At 49.5% G+C, this 18,516-nt stretch overlaps 1 protein-coding gene across 6 annotated transcripts in view; it reads left to right on the plus strand.

The window, feature by feature from the left end:
• Window positions 1-18,516, plus strand: part of Fz2 (frizzled 2) — a 129,275-nt gene that overhangs the window by 70,116 nt on the left and 40,643 nt on the right. For 2 of the 6 annotated variants that reach the window (XM_076777551.1, XM_076777560.1), the window contains exon 1: window positions 14,989-15,529. The exons of the other annotated variants lie outside the window; for them this stretch is intronic. The gene's annotated coding sequence lies outside the window, so the exon portion shown is untranslated. Of the gene's footprint in view, window positions 1-14,988; window positions 15,530-18,516 lie in introns of those variants that run through there. 6 annotated transcript variants of the gene reach the window in all.

Here is an 18,516-nt window from a genome sequence, read left to right on the forward strand (position 1 = left end):
GGCTTATCGCCGGCCGGAACACCGAGAGAAAAGTACCACCGGGACGTCGATAATTGATTCCCAGCGTCCTTCGCGCCGAGCGTGAAACGGACCATGCCCGTGGAGCCGATACCGAGCGGTCTCACTCCGTTAATCCAACAAATAGATTTCGAGCCACTCCGTGTCCGACCAAGATAAGCTCGCCGTATCCCCCGGCTCGACCATGTAGTTACAATACGTTCGCCGGAATTTTCTTTTTCCGATTATTTTCCGAGTCGCCTCTTTAATCCTCTCCGAGCCGTTTGCTTTGCATTTATCCGGAGGAACTCGAGTATCAGACGCTCCGGGACTCTCTTGGTTCGGGCTTCCATAATACATCCTCTTCTTTGGGATTATGAGGGCACGAGACTAATTCTGCGCTCTTAATTAAAGCTAGAAACACGTAATATTTATATTTGCCTTGCTACTTTACCGATATTTGCCTTAAACGATAGTTAGACACATTTAGCTTTGAGATTCTACTTGTATGAAAGGCTCACGTTCGTTAATGAAACAATAGGGCGACAGTTCCCGCACTCGCCAACAGAGGGCTGCGCTCGACCCGTCTCTCTCACAAGTACTCGATCATTAAACGTCCCAAGACAGGACGAAATATTCGATAATAATTATAATCATAGCTCTGCCGTTCAGTGATGCTCACGATACGAATGAAATTAATATCGCCCTTCAAAAATCCAATGATGAAAACCGTCGATTCTTGTTCCGAATTCTCTTGTATCTTCGATTTCGTTTCGACATCGACCAACGGGGAACGCTCTGGGCTGGAAAGGATACCCGACTTCCGGTAAACAGTTTATCTACGACCTCCATTCTATCCATTAACACTCCCCGAGAGTCTCGCGCTGGCCTTATTGCGCGGATACTACAACCACGCGCGTCAAATAGTCTCCAGCAGCATTTTATTTATGTGGACGATAGTAGAATTTACAGCGTGTCGGGGAGAGAGCGACTGCAGATAACAGCGGCGAGCCGAGCAACGCGAGGCCCCTCGATATATTTCACGAGATATCGTTAAGACCGGAAGCGAGCGAAAGAGAACGCTAGAACAACGGATCGGTTCATTTTTCTCGCCCTGGAATCGATTCCACGGATGTACGTGGGAGGGAAGCCACGCGCCCGGCATTCTATTTTCAGACGAATCGCCGTCGCTCGAGACGAAATTCGCTACGCGCCCGTCCGCGTCGGATCGCGCGCATAAATTCACCCGCGTCGCTGGATCGCGCTGGAATTTCGAGCTGAAAAGCCTCGCGAGCTTCGAGACTCGCGCGATTATCGGGACAATCGATTCACCGAAGAACCCGGCTCAACAAAAGCGGGAGAGTATCGACTTGGCTTATCGTGGCTCGTAGATAAAGGCTTCATCCAACGGATTACAGTTTAATCACACGTTATTTCCATATTATTATATTTGAGTTCATCGATAATCCGAAAGTTCAAATGGCTCGGGTCGCTAATGGATCGTGTAACCGTCTCTATTTCCTATTTCCGCTCGCAAACAATCGGAGCGACAAATTTCGTTTCCCTCCCTCGCCGGTGGCAACCCGCGAAGAATTATCGTAGAATTTCGACGGTGGTTCCCTCGGGAGTCATCCTCTCGTCCGTACGCTACCTGTTACTTCCGCCTCGAAATTTGCTCGTCGCTAAGTAAACCATCCCTTCCGCTTGTCGCGGTGCACTCCTGCAATCATAGAGGTTCTATTTACCGAGGTTGAACCGCGTCTCGTACCTCGCGCTAGCCACGACGGCCGTGATCTTGCCGGATTTCGTTATCCATCGTGTCAGGATCGATTAAACGTCGCCGGGGAAACACGAGACCGGGAATAAAGCGTCACGCGACACCATCGTGGCCGTCGTGCAGGTAGATTCGCGCGGGTTATTCATCCTGCGTCCCCCTAAGTGGCGGCGAACGCCTCGGGAACGAAAAAGGCCAGCCTCGAAAAACGGAAACTCGAGAACCTCGCGCGAAAATCCTCCTTTTGTGTTTTACGAGGCCCTTAAATCTTCCTCCGGCTGTCCGCGCCGGAACGCCTTCCCGATGCCGTTCGATCTTTTAACGAGCGAGTAAATGATTTTTATGCGGAACGGCGCGATGCATAATCCGAGAGGTATCGCCGCGTGCTGCCGGACGCGACCGTAATTGAATGACCAACGACTGATTGGAGCCAACTCGATTCGATCTGCCCAACGGAGATAACGATTATTTATTTATTTTCGATAATTAGCGAGCCACGGACCCAATTATGCAGATAACGTATAGCGGGCAAAAAATTAAACTAGCAGAAAGAGTGTTGTTATGGACGTCGTGCTCACCGAGGGATGTCGAAACTGGTCAAAGGTTTGAACCGTAACTTGCCGGAAGCCGGAGGGCATAGCTTAACGAGTTAAATGAGATTCCTGGACACGGTTAGGCATCACTCCTTGTCATCCTTCACGGTCTTGCTTTTTGCAAAGAATATCGGATGACACCTGCTGGATAGGCTTTAAACTTATAGACCAGGCTCGGGTAATCTATTTGCGTTCGAAGGGTGCGTATACCACTTTACGGATTCCTCGTAAAGCCGTGTACTACATGGACGGTTATTTTAGTACAAGAAGAAGTTAATAAGTAAGGGAAAGGAAAATAAAATTTTATAGAGATTTATTTAAAATAGGTACAGGTCCCTACATACTTCTGTTATTAGTTTACTCCATCGAACGTGCAGTGCTTGGTCTTGCAATGCAGCGAGTACAATAATCCCTCGATTATTGCACGAAAGTCTCCTCCGTTACATGGCGCCGACAAGTGGACGTTCCGTATGAGCCACGAGTAGTGGCTGTGCAGGATTTCTCGTTCCATTTTTTAGAAGGATTAATCCACCAAAAGCGAGAGTCTACTAACTAGAGGGAGAATAATGCTTTTGGATCGATGTAAAAATGTGAAAATGAAATCGAGTGCGATAATACGAAGCGCGCTAGATTAGAATGTGCAAACACAGGCGCGGAATGAACGTATATGGTCGATTCATGGTTAAACGGGATTGCCGGACGTATGCTCGACCGAGGCACTCGAGACTCGCGCACCTCGTTCCACACACAGATCCACCGTTCGAGGCTCGATCGGATCGTACGAGCGTAATGTTTTACAAATGCTGTTTGGCTATCCCATTCACGAGTAGCAGAACGTTCTCTTTGACACGATTGTTTTGACTGGTCATGAATACGAAACCGTCCCGAACCGCCCACTACTTTTCCACTCCTCGCCATTTTTTCCCCTCTCCTGTTCGCTCCTACCCTTCGGCGCTCGGCTCTCGGTTCTTTCTTTCTCTCTTTCTCGCTTTCTCCGTTTCCAACGATCGTTCTTCTACGAAGAGAGCCGGCTTCCGGTTGCCACTCGAGGCGAACCGGGCGATCATCCGCGTCTGGCGCGACGAGGAGAGGACGAACAATGTCTATTCATCGGCGATCGAAGACGGACGTCCATGCGCGGGCCTCGTCAGCGTAGCGCCCGTTGGAATATGAAAATACCCCAACGAATTAAAATAACACTGGCGCACCGTGGCTCAGCGATCTTAAATAATTCATGGGGCTTTTCTCGCTCCTCGTCGCACGGAACGCCCCGCGTGTAACCGCGATCGAGCGTCTTCGGTGGGATACGCGCTGTCTGCCAGCCACCGTCGATTTACGGTATGCCCAGTTGTATACCATGTACAGGCTCTTTCGTCGAGCGCGGCCATCGACACTCCAAATATTCGATATAACCAAATCTAATGCGTGTTTATTCAACGAACAAAGTTCTTTTACTTAATACGGAATTTTATATTAAATATAAAATGAGAGACAAATTTAATTCAATTTTCTCTTTTGAATAAATTGAACCACCTAAATATCCGTTATTTCCCTAAATCGCCTCCGTCCAAGATTTATCTTAATATTGCATTACTCGTATGAATAAATAATGTGGAAGGTAATCGTGCAAAATAAGGTACAAAAGCACACAGCGAGGCTTCGAGATCGCCCCAGAGCGCAAACGCGATCTCCCGAGATCGGATCGCAGCATGGAGGGAGCCGTTCCGTGACGAACGTGATCTATTTCTCTATCTTTGGTACCAAAATGGCGGATGGCAGCATCCCTCCGAGCCTGCCCGGCGCAAATTCGTTCGGTTAGGATGCATATTTGCGGGGCTCGAGTGGTACTCCAGCAGCGTGATTAATCAAAGTAGCAGGCTTATCAGATCGAAAGTGAAACTCCGCGCAGCTTGATTATTAACGAAGGCCATCGATAACTGTATCGCGGGCCATTCTTCACAACACCCCGAAAAACGCTCGGGGCGCCACGTCGAGCGGTTCTCACACGCGAGGCCCTCGTTCGCCGTTAAATAACGCGATCGTTAATTAACCGCGAGGTTAACGCGCGCTCGGTGGCGGACAGAGGCGAGAGAGAAGCCGCGTCGTAAATTAGGCTACACGCGAACGATTCTTAATCCGCGTGGAAACGAGGCATCGACGATCCCAGCGCGATTCGAACGCCGAATCAACAGGCGCGATTCGAGCCACCTCTGGTACACGTGTATTCTAATTGGCCGAGCGCGGTTTACAACGGGAATTCTCGCGCTTCATCGGACCGGCTATCGCGAGGCTCGTAAATCACCGGTCAACGTTTCACGCGGCGAAACGAGTGTCCGTCGAAAGCGCGATCGAGGATCGCTGACCGCTGCCTAAAGAACACTACTTGAAATTTAATAATTTTGCACCTGGGCTGGCCACGAACATTTTTTACGGGGCTCTAGGGAATCCAAAATTCATAATTGTTTAAAAATAATTAAGGATTCCGTACGTAGCGTAGCGAATAGTTATTGTACTGGCCGGCAGAGGGCTACGCTCAGGTCTTGCCTCTCTCACGAGTGCTCGACCGTCCATTTCTTTTCACATTCTTCGAAAGGAAGAAGAGTACAAATCTATACTCCTACAATTTTTAAATTTCTATATATAAGTTATATACACATTTTTGACTGCCAAAAATATTTTCCCATGCCTCCCCCTTGTCTCGGTGAACGCCATTCGAAAGACACTGTTTTGTAAAGAATTTGAACGAGTATGGAAAGACCTTGAGGGCATTTTCCCCGCGCACAAATAGAAATTCAAAGTTCCTAAAGCCGGGATTTATGAACGAGGCCCCGTTTACGGTAGTCCGCGACTCTAATCTCGATCCGCGTAAATCATCGACACGCCGCGTGGTTCCTCTCCCTTTTCCGCCGTCTCGTCCAGCCGTGTCCATTCCTGTAAATCATACGAAACGTAGCCGCTCATTAAACCTACAACTGTACATTATCGTCCGCGCGATACTTTCTCCGCGGCACCGACGTGTCTTATCTTTATTTATCTCGGCTGACTCACGGCCCAGTACGCACAGTTACCTGGTAAATACGGGGCCCGGCGGTGCGTGCAGTAACGCGGGGATTTCTACGTGCAATACAGTGGGGGACAGATTTCCAGAAACACAGTCGATTCTCAATATATTATCAAAATTAATTAGTGAAAAGTCCTGTCAGCCATACGTCGATGACGCGGCAGTCAAAGTACTAAGAACCACCGACATTGCAAAACAGTTGGCTCGTCGATGAAACAATGGTAGACGTTTGCTCGAACATTGTTCGCTATTTTCATTCGAAATTTAATGCGGAAAGCCCGAAAATTGCGCTTGCGTTCGGTGAAAAGGCCGGCCCCCCGGTATTCAGGAGGTCTACAAAAAGGCCGCGTACTTTGGCCGTGCTTAGCCACGATCGTTTGTTTATTTCCATGGCCGGTACGGTTCCCCAAAATCCTATGAATACTCTTTTCTTTAAACACTCTGTACGTGGCTGCGAACAGTTACCAGAGCTCGTGTTTCTCCCCCGGTCGACCGTCCGCTCGATTTAAACGCGTCGTTTCCATCGTCCCTCGCGCGCTACCAGGGTTTCTGCTCCCGCATCCTGAATTTTTCCCATAATCGCTAGACACCGCGGCAGCATTATAAAAAGCCGGAATTTACAAAGACACGAGAGGACCGGACGGAAAGTGGGCGCTGCCGGCGTGCCAGGGACCCGTGTCCATAATAAAGTCGTAACACACTTCTCCCCGTAAATTCGACAGAATATTACGGTGCACAGCGGCGGGCCTGTTTCGTTTCTCGTAAAGTCGCGGCCCCGGGTGATCACCGGGAAATTTACCGACGTGTCAGATCGCTTGGTAACCGCACACCCTCTCTGCCCGTCGTCCTTCCGATCGTTCGCGCCGTATATCGACGGGTATTTATAAGAGAGACGCGTCGATACGCTCGTATTACGCGCGAGACCGGCTGTCGCGTCTCTGATATCGCCCACTTTCGTGGGGGGTCTTAACATTTTTCTCTTCATCCTCGGGCACGCCTATCGGTTTCAACTTCCTAACTTACTTATCGAGTATCCACCTTTTTCCCGAATTAATTGAGCCGTCGTGAAAGCAGCCAACCGCTTCGTGTCAACGGTGCGATTGTAATTTTGAATTATTCCGAAAAAATACTGTTTCGCGTCTGTTGAATAATTTTATATCCGTCGCATGGTGCGAGCCCAGCGAAACGGTCCGTACAGTTTCGCTCGTGACTCATATTCAAATGAAACGTCTTGTCCTGTCCTTAATCGGCTCCGCTTTATTGGCTAATCGCGACTTACAATTTATGAGATCGCGTTCTATTAATAACTCTTCTTGCCGAGATAACGAGATCGTATATGCAAATGACGAAGATACAACGCAAGGTCGTTATAATGCCAGCTCCGCGTATTACCAATGTTTCTGCGCTTTCCGTTGCATAAATTTCTCGTAATTTTCTGAAACATTTTATTCCCGGTATCGCCATGCGTTGGTATTGTTTCAAGTACGAGAAAGCGGTATGCAAAATATCGTGGAAGTTATCGCGGCGCAGAACGTGATCTGGCAATCCTATAGCGGCCATATTTATTTCCCATGGTGCTTGTTAGACGTAATAATGAGTAACGACTTTCCCAGAGAATGCTGTTATTGGCTCGGTCATGCCCCTCGCCGGTCTGAAAACAACATATTCAACGTCTAACAAATCTCAGGGCGATAAGGGTCGTTATTAGCGGCGATAGAATTGGCAGTCGGCGGTTAGCTGCCTCCGGGGGAGTAAAAATGTAATCCTTAGTCGAAAGAAAAATTTTACAAGCGGCCACATTTCACCCGTTATACTGCGCGCCCACGATTTTTACGGTTTCCCTCGATACGCGAGCCGTTACGGAGTAACCGCGATCCTGGAACGTGGAACGATCTCTATTTCATTGGTATGCGAATATCGCGAATGCGTCGATTCAACGTTGAGACGAGACGATCGTCGGAACGTTTAAATCAACGGTTTTATTGGCTCGAGTGTTGTTCGAAAACCGAGGGAATTAAACCGGCCTTTCCCGGGGCGACGAGCTTCCAGCGGACGCGATCAGCCTCGTTTCCATAAAAATGGGGATGAATCGAAGCTCCTTTCGTGCTCAAACTTTCGCCAAAGCGTGAACAGCGACGCTGAACGACGTCTCCGAGGCTCGGCGAGAGGGTGGATCCGTCGGAGATCGGAATAATTTCAGCGTCGTTCGCGCCTGCCGCGCGTCCACGCGTTCAAGTCTCCGAATATGAAATTTCGCGCGACCGCGGTACCAGGATCGCCAATCGGAACTTCTCGTCGGTTCACCGTGGGACAGAATACATTAAAATTTGACTTAAACGCATAGGTGTGTCGTTCTGATATCGAACTTGATTACAATTTAATGTACAACAGGATATTGAGGTTATCGTTGATGGCAATTTACAATTCAATCAGGGACATTGCGATTTTGATAATATTCGAAGGAATTATTTAATCCTATAATTGAAATTCCAATCTTGGCTTCACGAGTGACGAGTAAAAAGTGTGACCTTTGTATCTAGATAAGAATTTCGCTCGGAGGATGTCCTTTTCTCGCGCGGTGCGTTGAACAGAAAACGGATGCCCGTCCCACTCGAGTCTCGTTAGGAGAACACAGGATCGCGCGAAGCCGTGGCCAGCCCGGAATCATCCGAGTCCCAAAGAAATCTGACTCCCCGTAGGCGGCTTTGCGGTGCTAAGACATCGCCTACCTGTGGCCTGTGGCATTTATTAAATCTTATTCTGGCATCTTCTCGTTTTCCTACGGCTCGGGTTACCCCTCTGCGCGTCCCCGTCGTTCCCAAAGACGCACTCTAGGACGCAACCATCGATTTTGCCATCCCAGTTCAGCCCCCAGAATACAACAATTTCAAATACAACGATCGTAGGTAGGTGTCGATTTAACGTTCTCCGTTTAACAAAAACGAATCCAGGCTCGACTCAGTCACACTGCTTCTCCGCGAACGAACAATATTTCGATCAAGGGTGGAGTCGACGTAGAAATCGAAGGCGACATCCGGAGGGGAAGAAGTCCTCCACGAGAAAGTCGGAAGACGACTTGAGGGAGAGGGCGTTATTAAGTTACAATTGAAAAGCCTCCCTTCTCGGTTGCGTTGGACGAAATCGCAATTTCCAAGTATCAAATAAGTATACAGAAGGATCCTAAACGAGCGACGCGCAATTTAGACTTACTCTGCGAGGGGAAATGTCTTATTTTATATTAATAAAGTCTCGAAACGTTTAGTTAAAAAATTGAGTCCCGTCCACTTCTAGGAAAACAATTCGTACGTCATATTCGAAGAATAAGGCGCGTAGAGCGTGTCCCGTTCCCGATAGATAGTCCATCTCTGGCAGTGACGATTTATTTTCATAATTTATTCCGCGTCCGTGTAGCTGTCAATACACGAAGGCTGAGATCCCACGGATAACGCGAGCCCACGTTTCCTCTTGGAAGCGGTCCGAAATGGTCGCTGGAGGCCGAAACGATCCTCGTCCATCATCGTTGCGCGACACTCGCGTCCGTAAGAGCCAGGAGGTCGCCCATAGTGTTTGCAAACTTCTGTGAAACGAGCGTGGAGCGACACGTACGTTCCTTCGCGTGGCAAACAATAGGGAGGAAGCTCCCTTTCAGACGCGCAAGAAAGAAACAAGTCCATTTGGAGTGAAATACGCGCGTAACTGCATCTTTTTTTCGAATAAGGGGGGGCAGTCTCGAACGAGAAATGGTGTCCAGAAACTGGTTGGGCCTCGACGGAACCCCGCAGCGTCAGTCTATCGGTCATTTAAGTCGCTGTCTCCGTCTCCGTCTCGCTCGTCGGCTTTCCTTCCATCGTCCACGGCGAGTTTCAAGAGGCAACGATGACTCGACGGTCGCTACTTGCCTCGACCTTTCCAGAGACGCGCGTTTCGAAACGGAAGAGTATATACCACGTAACGTCGGGCCCGGGGTCTCTCTCTGTATCTGAAGAATTTTCTGTCGGGAGGAGCGCGACCACCTTCCGAGAGCTCCTTTTTTTTTTCGTCTCTCCACGGAATAAACGCGGCATCGAGAGCGACTCGCCGTGACAAGGGGGAGCGAGAGTAAACGGCTTTCGTAACGTATCGCCAACCATAAGCAGATAACGAACGACGCACGCTGGAACGCTCGAGCGTTAAACCGTTACAATGGAAAGCTTAAAAACAGAGACTCTCTCTCACGGCGACGGAGAGAGTGTCCCGGTGTGTATGCACCTGGATCACGTTCCTCGTTGCGCCGATATGACCGCGTTATCTCCTGGTCCCGACCACCCGGCCGCGCTCTACGGTCAGCACGACGCACACGATGCACTGTATACCCTGCAAGATAGGTCACAGGAAGTCGTAATCTCGCTTCTGGAGAATCCAGCCGCTCCGCGATCATCGACCGGACGCCTCGATCGCACACCCGTTAGACCCCTCTCAGACTTTCCACTTACCCCGGACCCGGCAAAGGCCATTCTCCTATGCATTAAACAAACAAGCGAAAGAATCGACCAGGGAAGAGGTTCCAGGAACGATAGTCGTTAGTTTCATTGAATATCGCACTCCGGAACGTTCGAGCTGCTCGATGCTGTACAAGATAGACAGCCCGAGTGCCTCGAGGTCTTTCGAATCTATTCTTTCGCCTCCCAGACCTTAGATCAGGTCCCCCAGGATGCTCGAGTGCATCGACACTCGGTTTTACGGTTCGTAAATTGAACGTTTCTACCCCTTCCGACTGGGGGGAATCCCACTTGGATTCATTTTAAGAATCATTCCTGTACTTATATAAAATGTCGGTTTCAAGGGACGATCGACATTCGCACGGCTCGATAATGGCAGGAAGACGTTATGCAGACGGTGTGGGAGCGATCGGAATCGCGATTCGGAAGTCGCGGGAACGCTCTCGAGAGCACCGTTCGCGACTTCTTTCGCGGAACGAGCGAGTAATTCGCGACGATCGATCCTCGCGACGCGCCCGCTCTCGCCGGTCCGTAAGCTAATTTCACGTCGAATAAAAGCGCCTAATGCCACCGACGAGAAAATCCGTTTAGCTCGGTGCCGGGCTTCTCAAGATAAATTGGTTTCGGGGGATTTCTAAAGCAGGTCCTACGGCGCAGGAAGTTCGAGGGTGCCCGGGCAGATCCTTTGTGAGTAAAGGCCTCCCTCGAGAATCCTGGTGTCGTCGCCGAAGACGAGCCTGGACGGCCGTGAATGTCAACCGTGACCCAACAATGGCTACAGAAAACACTGCCACGCGGTTCCGCAGGGGTGACGGGGACTTTAACTTCCATCGGGGCGACAAAAACCGATATTTCCGACCTGCTCGCCAGAACGTCGCTTTTCTGAGGACTTCATCCCCGACAGACCTTGGTCTGTCACGCGTAGAAAAACACGGGAAAACAGAAGTTTCGTTCCCCTCTCGCCCTCAGCCTTTACTTTGCGGCGTAGCCACCATCAAACCCCTTAAATCGGCCTACCCACAATTTGTCATTGAACTTATCACTTACATACTCGTTAAAACTCAAGAGAGAATCGTCAATGTGCTGGTTTGCTAATACCTTCGATGATTTAGCCTTTTTTGAAAAAGTTTAAGGACCGCGTGCAATAGGGGGTTAAACGTCGAGAGTCGGGTAGCGAAGTCACGAGGGTTTTTTCACGCCATCGCGACTTCTAGTTTTCGCGATCCGTTGGGCAACTTCTCTGGCTTCTGGTCGACGAGGAGGACACGAAGCATCGCCACGAAGGCGTCACAATGGAAACTTTCGCTTTGACGCCTACCCTTCGGTCCGGGTCCCCTCGGTTCGACGGAAAGAACTGTAACTGAATCGACGGAACGACCGCGAGCTACGATCAACTCCGCGGATAGAATCCGCTCCAGACGCTTGATCGGCGGAATCGATGGAAAAACGAAGGAAAGTTCTGGGTAACTTTCGTTCCGGGGATCGGTTTCCGTCTCTTGAATAATTCGTCGCGCGGAAAGCAAGCTTCTGCGGACCGCGCGGGTCCATTCGGCCGTAGGGGAAAACGCTTTTTAACGGTCGGCAAGTCCGATCGTGCCGGTGACTCTTAAAATTTAAGTTCGACGGTAAATTCTGGCCGGGGCATTGTTGCCGGAACAATCGCGGAAATTCTTCGTTTTCACCGCCCCCCCCCTCCCCGCGCCGGTTGGCTGGCTTATCGAGTTCGACGTCTGAAACTTGCAGCCATTGTGCGCCAGGAATCTTTGCCTGTTTGCAGCGTTAATTAATATCAGCCTCGATAAATCGTATCGAGGACTGCTAGCGACCCGCGAGGTCGCATAGTTTTCGAAAATCCGAGCACTCCGGCCGGAGGTAATGAACCCCCGCGAATTTAATAAGGAACGCCGAGCACAGTGGAACAATAGCGAAAGTCTTAAATTAAACTCGATTATAGCTAACGATCAAACTATCCGAGCCCTCGTTTATGGACATTTACAACGCGTTCGCTTAGAACGAGGAATTACCGACAGATTGCACTTGGTTTTCTCCGATACACGGTTTAACAGCTACGATATTAAACGTTTCAAACCGTGTAATAAAGACTTCGACCAAGCCGGTAGTAACATTCATTACTAGGTAACTCTACGTTTTTCAAACAGAAATAATTGAGCCGAAAAAAATTAACTGCGGATCGTTGCAGCTCTCATAGTAGAAAGACCTAACAATTAGACCCGTTACGCACTGTCGACCAAGTCGCCGATGACCACTAGATACAAGAGAAAATATGGACCCGTACACACGTGGTCGCCAGCGGCTAGCTTTGATCCTGCTCGCTGATCGCTGGTGACTTAGTCGATATTATAGCCAAACTGTATCTAACAGATTATTTCTGGGTTCATATACCTGCTTCCATTCATAAGTCATACGAGCTCGTTAATGGGCCTGCCATCGTGTAGCAAACTCTCCTCCCCATTGATCAACTCCCTAAAGAATCTTTGGAAGCCACTAAAGGCTTCACAGGCTCCACAGGTTTCTCCTGAAATTTCTGAAAACTCGAAGAATAGCTCCGGTCTTTATTTCGCCAGAATCATCCATACTTTACAAGCGTAGGATCAAGCATGCTTGAAACGAACAAAAACTGGGTTTTCGCGATTTAGATAATAGAAACGGTGTTGACGATTGAAACTCTGATTAACAAATCCCCTATCGAGGTTAGATTCGATGGTCTTATTAACGGCATTGGGTGTGGCGATGGTGACTGTGCATTGCCATATATGGGTATCTTAGTAACGTGTTCGTGGAAAGTATCTCGAACGAGGTTTAGTGCGCTCTGCGACTGATATCTCACGCTTTCTGTTCGCGTTACACGCAGGATTATTCGAATTTCGACCGTTTTTGGGGGAATTCGTTCCACCGTGCGCTGGAACGAACGAGAAACGAATTCCTTCGGTAATTTCTTCCGCGCCTCGTCTCGCGTTCCAGTCGAAGGATCATGATGGACCACCTTGCGCGCGCGCGTGCGTGGAATTACAGTCATCGTCATTGTCGCGGTCCTCGGGCTGGGGTGACGCGAGATCATAATCAGAACCAATCCTCCGTCGCTCGTCGTTCCTATGCACCACCGTTGCCTGGCTGGCTCTCGGGGTGAAAAGAGCTACCCCTCGGTTTCCCGGCTATTGCGCGAGCACCGGGGGAAAGTGCCCGTGGCCCCAAGGGCTCGGAGTTCCCTTCGCGCGAGGAGACGCCGAGGATACTGCGTCTACGAGAGGGGACAGCCTAGAGCTCGCAGAGAGCCCCGGATCGACGCGATGCGTCGCGACATGCCCGTTCGAAGGCTTCCGTCATTATTTATAGACAGGAAAAACTCGACATTATGGAATATAGGGTACATCCTGACGCGTACAACCCACTTAAGCAATCCATCGAAGACGTAAAAGTAATAAAAATTAACTTCGACATTGTTCCTGAGTCATCGTTACTTTCAAATAATATAATATCACGGTTCCAGCCTTTAATCGGTACGAGAGAGAGGGAGACTTTAAATTAAACTGCACGAATATTAAAAATAAAACTTTCGACTAATTGAACCAATGTTGATCAATCCCCCTTGCGCTGCGAGTAACCTGCACACCTGCTCGAGGCGGTCCCGCTTGTATTAGATCGTCCGATGAGAGCCTGCGTTACGTCTCAATTTTCGTTAATAAATCTTTGACGCGACAGAGCCTTTGGACTTGCACTTTAAGGAATTAACAAAGTTCTCGAACAAAGATCGTTAAAATAATTAAAAACGCCCGAAAGGGTTAAAAGGCCACCCTATACGGAGAATCGGTTAACGAATCGGAGTTTCGGTTAGTCTTGAAATTAATTCGAGAGGACGTTCGAGACACGAGTCGTCTTTTAGGAACGGATCCTGGCCGGGGCATCGCGACGCGCTCGTATCTCAAATCGCGATAAAGGGTACACAGGTCCGGCGAACAGCGAGCGCGACGTAACGAGGAAGGGCGATTAGCATTTTATTGGCGTCGCGTCTTGCAATAGCTTTGGGCAGAGAAATAAACGAGGAAGGGACGTTAAACCTCATCGTCCATCGGACACGCCTTGTCGCTGCAGGTGTGCTACGGTCGGACGTTATTTATTGCACGGGCTCTCGCTGCGTCCTGCAAGGGGGTGTTTCGTTATTTATACGTCGTGAGGTGACGGTCATTTTTGCGTGCATGCGTCCCCGTGGCGGTTCACGGAATCCGTCCTGGTCTGGGCAGTGTTCGAAAACGGTAAAGTTAAAATCACGAGCGTCGCTCGGGGCCCAAAGAATGTGTTTTACACACCGCGTGAAACCTAAGATGGGAATTGTTGTTCCTCGGGGTCCCCGGGTACGGTGTCCACGTAGTCCGCTAGTAGATACTCGATCTTGATAGGAGGTAGGTCTCGAGGAACCGGTCGTGACTGTACCTACACGAGACATCATTAATGCCACCGGGGAACGAGCGACCGAACGAAAATCCACGTCCGCGCGAGGTAAGGGTGGCTGTACTCCCGGGTGCCTTCTCGGGCCACACGATTTCTCCGTCTGCCAGCAGCCGGAGAGAAAAAGGAGCAAACCGGCCTCGGAACGAGGCGAAACCTCTAGGACGATAATTAGCGATCGAGGGTCCCGAGGAAGACTCGGGCCATCTCGTTATCCACGCCACGGCGCCCAGCGTGACGTCACCGCGCGTGTAGAGCCTGCCGCTAGAGGGTAAGGTGGTCAGGTCGCGTGCACACGAACGTACAAACAGGTGTGCGTGTGCTCCAACACCGTGGGAGGGGAGTAGCAGGAGCGAAAAGGGCGAGAGGGGTAACAGAGTACACGTCGGAACTGACTCCGCGAGGCTACGTGTGGGTACGTGTGTGTACGTGCAGGGAACGGGAGGATCCTACACTGTACACTGTATACACCGATGAGCGGGCCGCGGAGTGGGGATCAGGCGTGCCGAAGTGTCCCGAAGTCATCCGAGCGGGTTCCCCCACCACCGGCCACGGACTCGATCGGAATCTCTGCTTTCGTGTTTCCTCGGTTTCGTTCACGTCAGTGCGTTTTCGGTCGGCGTTAGGGGTGGTTCGTGACTTGGCGTCGTGTCTCGCACGTGCATCGATATCGTCGTGTCTGCGTCGGGACGCGTCGTCGACGGGAGCGTGCGCACGAAGGAAAATATTTGGAGAAACGTGTCCGGTGTGTCTGTGCCGTGGCGCGGATCGCGGTGGGGAACGGCGTTGTGTGATCTCCGCTGCCGTGTGCAAGCATTCGACTCCTCGGCCGTGACTCACGTTACACCGTGCATACGTTTACGGAGCTGATTTAGTGGCGGGCATATACTACTCGTTGGTGTGTATATACGCGATTCGAGGCAACCGAGGAGGAACCGTCGAACAGAAGGGAAAAAAGAGAGAGACTCCGGAAACGAGCAGTCGCCGCTGTGCCCTCTCGCCCCGCGGTGTCCGCGCGTCACCTACGCATCGGCGCTGATTTGTTATTATTGTTCTCTCGTCGAGCCGATAATGGATTAATTTTCGCCGAGGAGCTCACCCCGGCGGCTTCGCCCGGATCGGAGCAGCAACAACGCGCGGCAGCACTCAGCGATAAATCAAGGTGAGATCCGGCTTTGTTTTCGAGAAGGGTGTACCGATAGCCGGCCTATCATTGACCAGCCTCCTCGCCGAACCGTTCCACGTTCTCCTTTACGCCGTCTCTTTCCGACCTACGTGGCCGCGCTCGCGATTATCTCCGTCCCTCCACGAACGCTGCAAACGAGCATCCACGAGCATGCGGCATATATTTTGCGGCCTCTCGCTTCCTTCCCTTTCCCTCTTTTGCTCCTTCTCCCCTGTCTCCTCTCTCGACTCGCCGGACTCGTGCATAGGGACGAACGAGAAACACATGCACGCGAACTCGAGCCACCCTGCACGGTTCTCTCTTGCCTCTTCTCGGTCTTTCTGCATTCTGAATGCCGAACGACAGACCTTGCTTCCAATTCCCCTTCTATTTTACCGATGCCTACCGAATCTTCCAACGATCCTCCGTCCTCTCTCGCTCTCCCGCGTTTTACTCTTCCCGCGCGCGAACCTCCTTCGCTCGTCGTTCTTCTCTTTTCGCGAAATCATACATGCAAACGCGATCGATAGTTTAGGAATACGGGCCTTTGCTCGGTAAACAGACCGCCGTTACGTTCTCTTTTTTCGTTTTTCGGAACACTTGCCGATCGGAACGACGGCTGCGGAGCGCACCGGGAGCGACGTTCGATGCTAAATACTATTGTTTCGCGTCGCGTTGCTTCGTGCGCGCTCGAAACAGAATGCCTGCTCGAAATTTTTGCCAACGCATCGGTACGGATCGATTATCGTATACAGCGAGTCGCAAGATTATTGGCTCCGGGCATGAATTCGATAGCAATACTCCATATTCCTCTTTCTCTCGTTTCTATCCTGTCGGATATTGTAAGTTTTATTTTACGTAGATATTTAATTTAGAGTTTCCTATTGTTATTCTTTATCGTTCATCATCTGTACGGTAATTAAAAGATAATAGAAGGGCATTAATATGAATATCTTCGTGTACCGGAGTCATCGTTTGCTTGCACTTCATAAATAATGGAGTATCAGTCTCGCTTATCTTTATTTTCTTCTACATTTATTTGCCACGTTCTCTTTGCTCGACGCGTTGATTAGTAACTTCGTTACGTTTCCGCGTCGTTTTCATTCTATCGCATACGCGCGTTCGAAGGAAAACAATCGAGATCCGGGATCAAAACAGTTACGGAACTTTTTCACCGCGTAAAACAGTTGAAACGAAACTTTTATTATAGGAGTTCTCACATAGATTCCGACGAGAATACTCCCGATCAAAATTCCTAGTTCGAATCTACAACCAATCTAAAAATTACTTAATTAATAATAGAAGGATGTCCACGATTTGTTCCTCCGTTTCGCGAAACCGTGAATACGGTATCAGTCTTCTGTCGCTGTTCAGACCTCGAGGAAACAAGGAATCGCGATTCCCGTCGGTTGTTGCGATGCCATACAATGTCTGCTCGATTTTATTTGCATGATCGTGTGCTGGTTCCGTGGTCGCGGTAGCGTCCTCCGTCGAAGTCCTTATTCGAAACGGAGCTCATCGCGTATGAATAGCAGGTACGCAATTACGAGAGCGCGCAGATGTCATCGGCGAACAAAGTTGACAAGTCTCGTTGGCCGGGTCCGATTGTCGAGAATTAACGACACGAAAGCGACCAGTGGCCCACGGGGTACTGGTGTTGCAACTTTGCAACAACTCTTGTGCTCGTTATTTTTATATCGTCAGCCGTGAAACGGACCGTGTAAACGGTGACCGAGAAAAATGGGGAAAGTCGTTAGACTGAAAAATATTGTGAAAGCGTCAAAGCGGTCGACAAAAGATTCTTTAGTTTTTTTTTTTTTTCTCAAACTTGTTTCACCGCGCTAATTGAGGCTCGGCTATCGGCGCTCCGGTTTATTAATACCGCGACTCGGTTGACCTCCCCTCTGATATCGAATCGTTACAAACGGACATTAAAGAGTAACTTGCACATCGTAAACGCAGCATAGGAGTTCGATCGACGCGACAAAAATAATTTTGTTCCAAAAGTACTCGATCGCTCGAAGCGTCGAACGAGCGAAACGTTAAATCAGCGTCAATTTTTAATGGGAATTTATTAGCTTGTTTCACCATAATGCTTACGTGAACTTGAGATACGATCGATCCGCGGATACAAATTATCGCGCGTAGTCTACGGTCGCTGTAAGAGTTCCAATTAAAATACATTCATGATCTCCGAACGATCCACGAGGAACGATCTCGCAGCGATTAATCCAATAGTGGAATTTCTGTATTATATACACGTTGCATGCTAGATTACCTCACACACTACGCACGCGTCGATACGCCGTATTATTGACCGTTGCACGCACGTATTATTACGTGTAGCTATTATCGGCAGGTTGATTTCCCACTGTATCGAATACATTGTTTTCGCGTTCTTGCAATTCCTGCAGTTTCTTAGACCAGAACTGTTTAATGGAGACCAACCGACCTTGCAAATAGAGAAGTTAATCGTACTTCCAGCGACCGAGGACGCCGTATGTATATCGTCGAAGGCTGCAAGAGCCGTTCTGGAAGGAATGTGGTTTCTATTGGTCAGAATTTCGACCCTTGAAAGAATGCTGCCTATTGGCCGGGTGTAGAATTTAGATTCATTAACATACAGCTACCGAACGGGGTAGAAGAAACTGTAGTCCACGAGTAGACTCGAGAAACATTCTTACCTAATGATACCCCTCGGGACAGTTCTTTTCAGTTCCCAACAGTAGCTGACCTATCGTTACAACTCGAAGTTGCTGTATCTCAGGAACCAAAGTTCTACAGACGGAAGACCCTTGTTTATCACAGACTTCTTCGACCCGGAGTGTAAAAGGGGTCCCATAAATTCTGTAGAACTGTTTAAAGTTACACGTGCAAAAATTTTCTACACTCTACGATTAGTTAAACTAATTGTTACTCTTAGCGTTTTTGAGAAAAATAGGTGTACCGATTTGATAAGAGTTTGAAGTCGAATAAATAGTTCT

The sequence above is a fragment of the Colletes latitarsis genome, chromosome 2 (assembly GCF_051014445.1).
Source record: "Colletes latitarsis isolate SP2378_abdomen chromosome 2, iyColLati1, whole genome shotgun sequence".
Classification (NCBI taxonomy): domain Eukaryota; kingdom Metazoa; phylum Arthropoda; class Insecta; order Hymenoptera; family Colletidae; genus Colletes; species Colletes latitarsis.